This window comes from Pongo pygmaeus, chromosome 20 (genome assembly GCF_028885625.2).
Source record: "Pongo pygmaeus isolate AG05252 chromosome 20, NHGRI_mPonPyg2-v2.0_pri, whole genome shotgun sequence".
In the NCBI taxonomy this organism is placed as follows: Eukaryota; Metazoa; Chordata; class Mammalia; order Primates; family Hominidae; genus Pongo; species Pongo pygmaeus.
The window spans coordinates 52051973-52061850 of NC_072393.2; the positions used below are offsets into that span (position 1 = coordinate 52051973).

Here is a 9878-nt window from a genome sequence, read left to right on the forward strand (position 1 = left end):
CATAGATGCCGGCAGTTGTGCCAATCATGTTCAAGATGGCGGCTCCATCTTCCCTTCTCTTTGCCAGCCATGTGTATTGTAAGGAGCAGACAAGATGGTGCTGGCCAAGAGGAAAGCCCATTTGCATAATAAGATTAGGGTGGGGTGGCCAGCCTTCCCTGTGCGCGATGTAAATGTCACACCTGATTGAAGCAATCCGTGGGCCGTATGTACATGAGACACCGCCTTCTCAAGTCAGCCTAGAAAATCTGGTGCACTCCCCGCTAGCTGGTCTTTCCCTTCAGAAGCCCCTCTCTCTCACTAGAAAGAGAGCTGTTCTCCTTTCTCTCTCCTTCCTTCCTTCCTTCCTTCCCTCCCTTCCTTCCTCTTTCTCTTTCCCTCTCTCTCTTTCTCTTACTTTTTAAGACAGAATTTCACTGTTTTGCCCAGATTGGAGTGCAGTGGCACAACCTTGGCTCACTGCAGCCTCTGCCTCCTGGGTTCAAGCGGTTCTTGAACCCAGCCTCAGCCTCCCACGTAGCTGGGATTACAGGCACCCACCACCAAGCCTGGCTAATTTTTGTATTTTTTAGTAGAGATGGGGTTTTGCCATGTTGGCCAGGCTGGACTTGAACTCCTGACCTCAGGTGATCCCCCTGCCTCGGCCTCCCAAAGTGCTGAGATTACAGGTATGAACCACCACGCCCGGCCATTTTCTCTTTCTTTTGCCTATTAAACCTCCGTTCCTGAACTCCTCATATGTGTCTGTGTCCTAAATCTTCTCGACATGAGATGACAAACCCCAGATATTTATCCCAGACAATGATGCTGCTTCACCTCCATAGTACCATAGAGAGTAGTGTCACTACCCTAAAAATCCTCTGTGCTTTGCCTGTTCTTCACTCTGTTCCCCCCGTCTGGCACCCACTGATTTTTTACTGTCTCCATAGATTTCCCTTTTCCAGAATGTCATATACTTGGAATCATTCTCCATCCCTTTACTTTTAATCTATATGTATCCTTACATTTAAAGTAGATTTCTTATTGACAATGTATAATTGGGTCTATTTTTTAATCCACTTTGACAATCCTTGCCTTTTAACTGCTGTATTTAGATTATTGAATTTTTAAATAATTATTAGATTAACATCCACTATATTTGTTACTGTTTTCTATTTACTGCCCTTGTCCTTTGTTTCTATTTTTGTCTTTTCTTTTCTTGCTCTATGTGGTTTTAATTGAGCATTTTATTTTATATCATTTCATCTTCTCTGCTTTTTAAGAATATCAATTATACTTCCTTTATTTTTTGAGTGGCTGCCAAGAGTATACTTCATGGATAGTTCAAGTATCTTTTTTTGTCCTTTTAATTTAGTTTATTAAATTTCCTCATCTAATCAAGTACCTTATAATAATAAAACATTCTTAATTTTCCCTCCCATCTGTTGTGTCATCACTGTCATTCATTTCACTTATAAAAGCTATAGTCCCAGAACTTTGGGAGGCCGAGGTGGGAGGATAACAAGGTCAGGAGATTGAGACCATCCTGGCCAACATGGTGAAACCCCATCTCTACTAAAAATAGAAAAATTAGCCAGGCGTGGTGGCCCGCACCTGTAGTCCCAGCTACCCAGGAGGCTGAGGCACAAGAATCGCTTGAACCCGGGGGGTGGAAGCTGCTGAGCCAAGATTGCGCCACCGCACTCCAGCCTGGGTGACAGAGGGAGACTCTGTCTCAAAAATAAAATAAAATAATAATAATAAAAAAGCTATAGTTATCGGCTGGGCATGGTGGCTCACACCTGTAATCCCAGCACTTTGGGAGGCTGAGTAGGGCAGATCACCTGAGGTCAGAAGTTCGAGACCAGCCTGACCAACATGGAGAAACCCCGTCTCTACTAAAAATACAAAACTAACCAGGCGTGATGGTGCATGCGTGTAATCCCAGCTACTCAGGAGGCTGAGGCAGGAGAATCACTTTAACCCAGGAGGTGGAGGTTGCAGTGAGCTGAGATCGTGCCATTGCACTCCAGCCTGGGCAACAAGAGCAAAACTCCATCTCAAACAAAACAAAACAAACAAAACAAAAGCTATAGTTATCAAATACATTGTTGCTATTATTATTTTGGTCATAGTGTTTTATATCAATTAAGAATAAGAAAAATAAGTTTTTATTTACCCTCACTGATTCTTTCTATAATATTCTTTCTTTCCTTATGTTCATCAGAATTTCTGACCCATATCACATTTCTTCTTTCTGAACAATGACTTTTAATATTTCTTGCCAGGCAGATCTACTGGCAACAAATTCCCTCAATTTTTGTTCATTCAAAAAAGACTCTATTTCTCCTTCACTTTTGAAGGATAATTTCCCAGTATACAGAATTGTAGGTTGGTGGTTTTTCTCTCTAAATCCTTTAAATATTTTACCCTACTATCTTCTTGCTAGCATGGTTTCTGAGGAGTTAGATATAATTCTTATCTTTGCTCTGCTATAGGTAAGAGGTTTTTCCTTCTGGCTTCTTTTAAGACTTTATCTTTCATTTTCTGCAGTTTGAAAATAATGTGCCTAGGTATAGGATTTTAAAAAATCTTGCTTAGCGTTCTTTGTCTGAACTTCTTGGATCTGTAGTTTAGTGTCTGACATTAATTTGGGGAGATTCTCAGTCATGATTGTTTCTTCCATTCCTTTCTATCTTTTTTCTCCTTCTGGAATTTCAATTACATGCCTGTTACATGTTTTGTAGTTGTCTCACAGTTCTCAGACATTCTGTTCCATTTTTTTCAGTATTTTTTAACTTTGCTTTTTTAGTTTTAGGGGTTTCTATTGATGTATTCTCAGGCTGAAAGATTATTTGTTCAGCTGTGTGCAGTCTACTAATGAGCCCATCAGACATTCTTAATTTCTGTTACAGTTTGTGTTAGTCACAGTTCTCCAGAGAAACACAGAAAAAACATATATATGTATCTTTATAAATATATATAATATTTATAAAGAATTGGCTCTTGGAATTATAGAAGCCACTAAGTCCCAAGATCTGCAGGGCGAATCAGCAAGCAGGAGACCCAGGAGAGGCAATGGTTTAGTTCCAGTCCAAGTCCAAGGTCCTGAAAACCAGGAGCGCCAATGGTGTGGTTCCAGCCAGAAAGTGGGCAGACTTCAGGCTCAGAAAGAGCTGACATTTTAGTTTGAGCCTGGAGGCAGGAAAATATCTCATGTCTCAGTTCAAAGGCAATCAGGCATGAGAAATTCTATCTTACTCAAAGGAGGGTGTCTTTGTCATTTTGGGCTGCTATAACAAACGACTATAGACTGAGTGGCTTATAAACAACAGAAACGTGTTTCTTATAGTTCTGGAGGCTGTAAGTCTAAGATTAGAGTGCCAGCATGGTCCAGTTCTGGTGAGGACCCTTTTCCAGGTTGTGGACTGTCATCTTCTCATTGTATTTTCACATGGTGGACAGAGCGAGGAGCTCTCTGGGGATCCTTTTATAAAGGCACTAATCCCATTCACAGGGGCTCCACAGTCGTGAACTATCATCTTCCAAAAAGGTCTCATCTCCTAATACCATCACATTGGGGTTAGGATTTCAACAGATGAATTTTGGTGGGTAAAAACCTCCAGTCCATTGCAGAGTCAGCCTTTTTGTTCAGGCCTGCAGCTGAAAGATGAGGTCCACCCACATTAGCAAGGGCACTCTGTTTTACTCAGTCTGCCATATTAAATGTTAATCTCATCCAAAGCACCCTCACAGAAATGCCTGGATTACTGTTTGGCAAAACATCTGGATATCTCATGGCCCAGTGAAGTAGACACATAAAAGGAATTGTCACAATGATGAATCATCGCAATGTTTTTGACATCTAGCATGTCTTTGTTATTCTTTCTTAGAATTTCCATCACTCTACTTACATTGCCCATTGCATGTCATCTACTTTTCCTATTAGAGCCCTTAGTATATTAATCAATGCGTTTTGAATTTCTAATCTGAGAATCCCAACATCCCTATCATATCTGAGCCTGGTTGTGATGCTTGCTCTGTATCTTTGTACTTTTTTGCCTGTAGGATGTGTCTTAGGCTGTTTTGTGCTGCTATAACAGAATGCCACAGACTGAGTAATTCATAATGAACAGAAATTTATTTGCCACAGGTCTAGAGGCTGGGAAGTCCAAGATCAAGGCAGCAGCAGATTTGGTGTCTGGTGAGGGCTCAGTCTTCACATCCCAGATAGCACATTGAATGCTGCATTCTCCAGAGGAAAGGAACGCTGTTCCTCACATGGCAGAAGGGCAGATGTATGGCCGGGAGTGGTGGCTCATGCCTGTAATTCCAGCACTTTGGGAGGCCGAGGTGGGTGGATCATTTGAGGTCAGGAGTTCCAGACTAGCCTGGCCAACATGATGAAACCCCGTCTGTACTAAAAATGCAAAAATTAGCCGGGTGTGTTGGCGGGCACCTGTAATCCCAGCTACTCGGGAGGGTAAGGCATGAGAATTGCTTGAACCCAGGAGGCAGAGATTGCAGTGAGCTGAGATTGTGCCATTGCACTCCCGCCTGGGGAACAGAGGGAGACTCAGTCTCAAACAAAACAAAACAAAACAAAACAAACAGAAAAAGAAAACAAACAACAACAACAAAAAAGAAGAGCAGATGCGGGTGAATGCACTCCCCAGAGCCCTTTCCATTGCAGCATTCATTCCGTCTCAGCATTCATCCATTAATAAGGACAGGGCCCTCATGACCTGAACCTTCCATTAGTCCCTACCTCCTGATACTGTTGCATTGGTGATTAAGTTATCAACACATGAGTTTTAGAGGGGACAAACATTCAAATCATAGCACTATGACTTGCAATTTTTTCTTTATAGCTGCGCATGATGAACTGGGCAAAAGGAATTCTGGTCAATAGGCCTTTAGTGATGTGGTGCTAAGGTGTGAAGGGAGAAGAAGCACTCTATGTTCCTATGATTAGGTCTTGGTTTTCCCATGAGCCTGTGTCCCTGGGCTGTGAACTTCGTACGTGTTTTTCTGTCCCCTGCCATTAGTTGGAACAGGATGGATAGGGGTGTGTATTTCCTCTCCTCAGTTAGGTTCTGAGAAAACCCTAATAGTTTAGATTCTAGTAAATTGTTTTTGTTGAGTAGAGCTTGTTAAGAAGAACAGAATGCTCTGTGTATTTCACTTTTTTCTCTTAACATTTTTTTAAGGGAATATTAGGTAGGAGCAATCAGGGTGTTGGTCATTATGATTATGCAGAGATGTTAATCAGGTATTACAAGAACTCCAATCATCATATTCTTTTTTTTTTTTTTTTTTTTGAGGTGGAGTCTCTCTTGGTCACCTGGGCTGGAGGGCAGTGCTGCAATCTCAGCTCACTTCAACCTCTGCCTTCTGAACTCAAACGATTCCCCTGCCTTAGCCTCCCGAGTAGCTGGGACTACAGGTGTGTGGCACCACACCTGGCTAATTTTTGTATTTTTAGTAGAGTGGGGTTTCGCCATTTTGGCCAGGCTAGTCTCAAATTCCTGACCTCAGGTGATCTGCCTGCCTTGGCCTCCCAAGTGCTGGGATTACAGGCATGAGCCACGTCGCCTGGACAATCATCTTCTAATCCACCCTCCAAAAAGGAGGAACAGGTAAGAATGATCCCACCTGATGATGCTCTTTGCATTTCAGAGCTGTTGTTTTCCCTGTGAGACAAAGTAATGAGCATAAAAAAACCATGTTTTCTAATTTCTGCTTGAACTTCTGACTCTGTGATGAGATGCATGTCTCTGGAATAATGCCTTGGAACAAAACAGAATAGAGCACATGCTCCTGCACATCCCTTGCCTGAGTTACTTTCTTCCTTAAAGCAGGGGTTCTGAACCCCCGGGCTGCAAACAAGAACCAGCCGTGTCCTGTGAGGAACCAGGCTTCACGGCAGGAAGTGAGCAGGGGTGAGTGACCATTACCATCTGAGCTCTGCCTCCCGTCAGATCAGTGGTGCCTGAGATTCTTATAGGAGCATGAACCCTATTGTCAACTGTGCATGTGAAGGATCTAGGTTGTGCGTCCCTTATGAAAATCTAATGCCTGATGATCTGAAGTGGAACAGTTTCATCTGGAAATCATCATCTCCTCCCCCCGTCCCATCCCCTGGTGCCAAAGCGGTTGGGGGCCGCTGCCTTAAAGTGTAAGTGACCCTAGCTTTGCCTGTTCCTGCACATAAAATAATGTCTCACAGGGTTAGTGCCTATGCCTCTACAATCTATAACCTACAATCTACAACCAAATATACTTTAGTAATCTATAACCAGATGTACTCTGATACCCAAACTTTGATATGATTTTGCACATACTGAATCTTCACCACCTGTGAAGTGGAAATACTGCATTGGAGCAGTCTAAAAGAACTGCTCGTGGGCTATGAACCTCCCTCTATAGCCCTCAGTAAGACTTCTGAATAGCTGGGCACGGTGGCTCACACCTGTAATCCCAGTACTTTGGGAGGCTGAGGCGGGTGGATCATGAGGTCAGGAGTTCAAGACTAGCCTGGCCAAGATGGTGAAACCCTGTCCCTATAAAAATACAAAAAATTAGCCAGGTGTGGTGGCGCATGTCTGTAGTCCCAGCTACTTCGGAGGCTGAGGCAGGAGAATCGCTTGAACCCGGGAGGCGGAGGTTGCAGTGAGCTGAGATCACGCCATTGCACTCCAGCCTGGGTGACAAGAGTGAAACTCCATCTTAAAAAAAAAAAAAAAGACTTCTGAATAAAACTAACTTTAATTCTTTAAAAGCTTGATTTTTTTTTTCTAATCAACACCTCTTCTTTCTGCCAGAAACATAAAGAGGTTTTGTTTTTTCCAATATTCACTATGAGAACCTGGTAGGGCTCTTGGAGGCAAAGCTCAGAAGAGGACAGAGGCTCCCCTTAGATTGGGCCCCCTGGAGTTTTTGACTCTCAGGCTTGTCCACACTAAGCCTCTACTAATTCATTCACTGTAGTTTAGGTTTTTCTAAACTCTTTACTGGTTCCCACAGAGGTTTCTGCTGCAGAGTTCTGATTCTCTGTATCTCCCAGTCCATCTCTCCAAACCTTGGGGCAGTGGTTTGCCCTGTGATCTCCCTTCTCTAATAGATCCAAGAATTGTTGACTTTCCATTTTGTTCAGTCTTCTACTTGTTTACATGGAGTGATAACTTCCAAGCTCTTTACATGCCAGACCAGAAACCGGAAGTCCCAGAGAACATATTTTTAATAATGTTGATTTTCTAAAAGCTGAGGCTTTCTTTGTGACTCAACATATAATCAATTTTGGGCAAATATTCCATTTCTATGTAGACTTGGGAAGAATATATGTTCTACCGTTGTTGGCATATATATATGTATAATCTGTCTATGTATGTATGTATGTATGTATCTATCTATCTATCTATCTATCATCTGTCCGTCTATCCATCTATCTGTCTATCTATCAATTTGGTCACATGTGTTAGTTGCATTGTTCAGTTTTAAACCCATACTAATTAAAAAAAATCTCCTTATTATGTAAATTATTCTGAGGAGTGTATTAAAGTCTTCCATTATTGTTGTAAATTTGTTTATTTCTGTTTCATTTCATTTACTTTTTTTTGAAGCCATGTTGTTAGGTACATTCAGATTTATGATTATTATATGTTGATTTTGGATTGTCATTTGTGTCATTATTATTTTTCCTGTTTTATCTCTAGTAATGCGTTTTACAACAAAGCCTACTCTGGTATTTGTATTGTTCCTGCAGCTTTCTTTTGGGAGTGTTTGTATTATGTATCTTTTCTAAGTATCAACTTTTAGTATTTCTGAAGCCTCCCATGTAATGTGTGTTTCTTATAAGCAGCATAGAGTATTTTATTTTTATTTTTATCTTTTATTTGAGACAGGGTCTCACTCTGTCACCCAGGCGGGAGTGCAGTGGCATAATCAGGGCTCAATGTAGCCTTGACCTCCCAGGCTAAAGCGATCCTCTTGCCTCAACCTCCCGAGTAGCTGGGACTACAGGCATGTGCCACCAAGCCTGGCTAATTAGTTTTTTTTTTTTTTTTGGTAGAGACTATATTACTCAGGCTGGTCTCAAACTCCTGGGCTCAAGTGATGCTCCCACCTCAGCCTCCCAAAGTCCTGGGATTATAGGCATGAGCCATCGTGGCTGGCCAGAATATTTAAAAATTCAGCCTTAAAATCTTAGAATTTTCTTTAAATTATTTAGTCAATTTGGTTTTCTTTTTCTTTTTTAAGACTATAGTTTCAGAGCTGTTTCAGGTTCACATCAAAATTGAAACACAGGTACAGAGATTTCTCATCTACCCCCTGATCCCACGCATGCATAGCCTTCTCTATAATCAACAACTTCCACCAGAATAGTACAGCTGTGAACAACTGATGAACATATATTGACACATCACAGTCACCCAAAGTCCATAGTTTATATTATGGTTCACCCTTGGTCTTGTACCAAGTCTATGGGTTTGGAGAAATGCATAATGACAGATACCCATCATTAGAGTCTCATATAGAGTATTTGCATTTCCCTAAAGACATTCTATTCTCTGCCTATTCATCATTCCCACTCATCTGCCTTTAATTACTACTGAGTTTGGGTTTATATCTGACGTTTTTCTTATTTTTAAAAAACCCTACCCACCTCTTTTGTTTCGTTTTCCTTCAATTAATATCTTCTTTATAAATTTTTAATATTGTGATTTTCCACTCAACATTTTAGTTATACATTCGTATTAGTCTTTTACCCTTTAAGATAAAAAGATGTATTATTGACTTACAATAGTTCCCTGTTATTCAAGGAGGTTAAGTTCCAAGACCCTTGGTGGATGCCTGAAACTGCATAGTACTGAACTCTATATATAGTTTTTTTCTATACATTCATACCTATGATAAAGTTTTATTTATAAATTACCCATAGTTGATACTGTTTCTCTGGAAAACACTGACAAATACAATTATATTCAGTATATTTTTCATTTTTGCTTACTTTCCACCTCTAAAATTCAATTTGGTTCTTTTTTCATGTCTTTTATATCAGTACCTTCTATGTTCATGTTATTTTTTATTCCTGAACACGTTTATAACAGATGTTTTAAAATCCTTGTCTGCTAAAAAAAAATTACCCATAGTAAAATAATAACAATAACTAATAATGCAATGTAACAATTATAGCAACATATTGTAATAAAAGTTATGTGAACGTGGTCTCTCTTTCTCTCTCTCAAAATATATTATTGTATGTAATATTTTTGGACTGTGGTTGATTGTATCTTAAACCAGGAAAGTGACACTCTGGATAAGGGGAACTACGGTATTCTAAAACAAAATATTTCTTTTACCACTACCCAATATTGCTAGAACCTCAGAATGCTTTAATTCCATTTGCAGTCTTATGCCTTGCGTTATTGTTATTATTCTTTTTTTTTTGAGATGGAGTCTCACTCTGTCACCCAGGCTGGAGTGCAGTGGCACGATCTCGGCTCCCTGCAACCTCCGCCTGCCGGTTTCAAGTGATTCTCCTGCCTCAGCCTTCCAGAGTAGCTGGGACTACAGATGCGTGCCATTACGCCCGGCTAATTTGTTGTATTTTTAGTAGAGACAGGGTTTCACTGTGTTAGCCAGCATGGTCTTGATCTCCTGACCTCGTGATCCACCTGCCTCGGCCTTCCAAAGTGCTGGGATTACAGGCGTGAGCCACTGCGCCCGGCTGTTGCTATTCATTTTAATTCCACACATATTCTAAATCCAAGAAGACAATATTATTGTTTTCTACACTTGAAACTGCCTTTGCAAAAATTATGAGAGTGAGAGAAGTCTGACACAGCTGACTGCATGTTGCTTCTCATCTCATAAGCTGACTGTTTTTGCTCATTCCT

General features: G+C 40.9%; 1 pseudogene; it reads right to left on the reverse strand.

Annotated features, from left to right (window-relative positions):
• Positions 1–5498: 5498 nt before the first annotated feature.
• LOC129021283 (U8 small nucleolar RNA) lies at positions 5499–5641 on the reverse strand (annotated as a pseudogene).
• Between the last annotated feature and the right edge of the window lie 4237 nt (positions 5642–9878).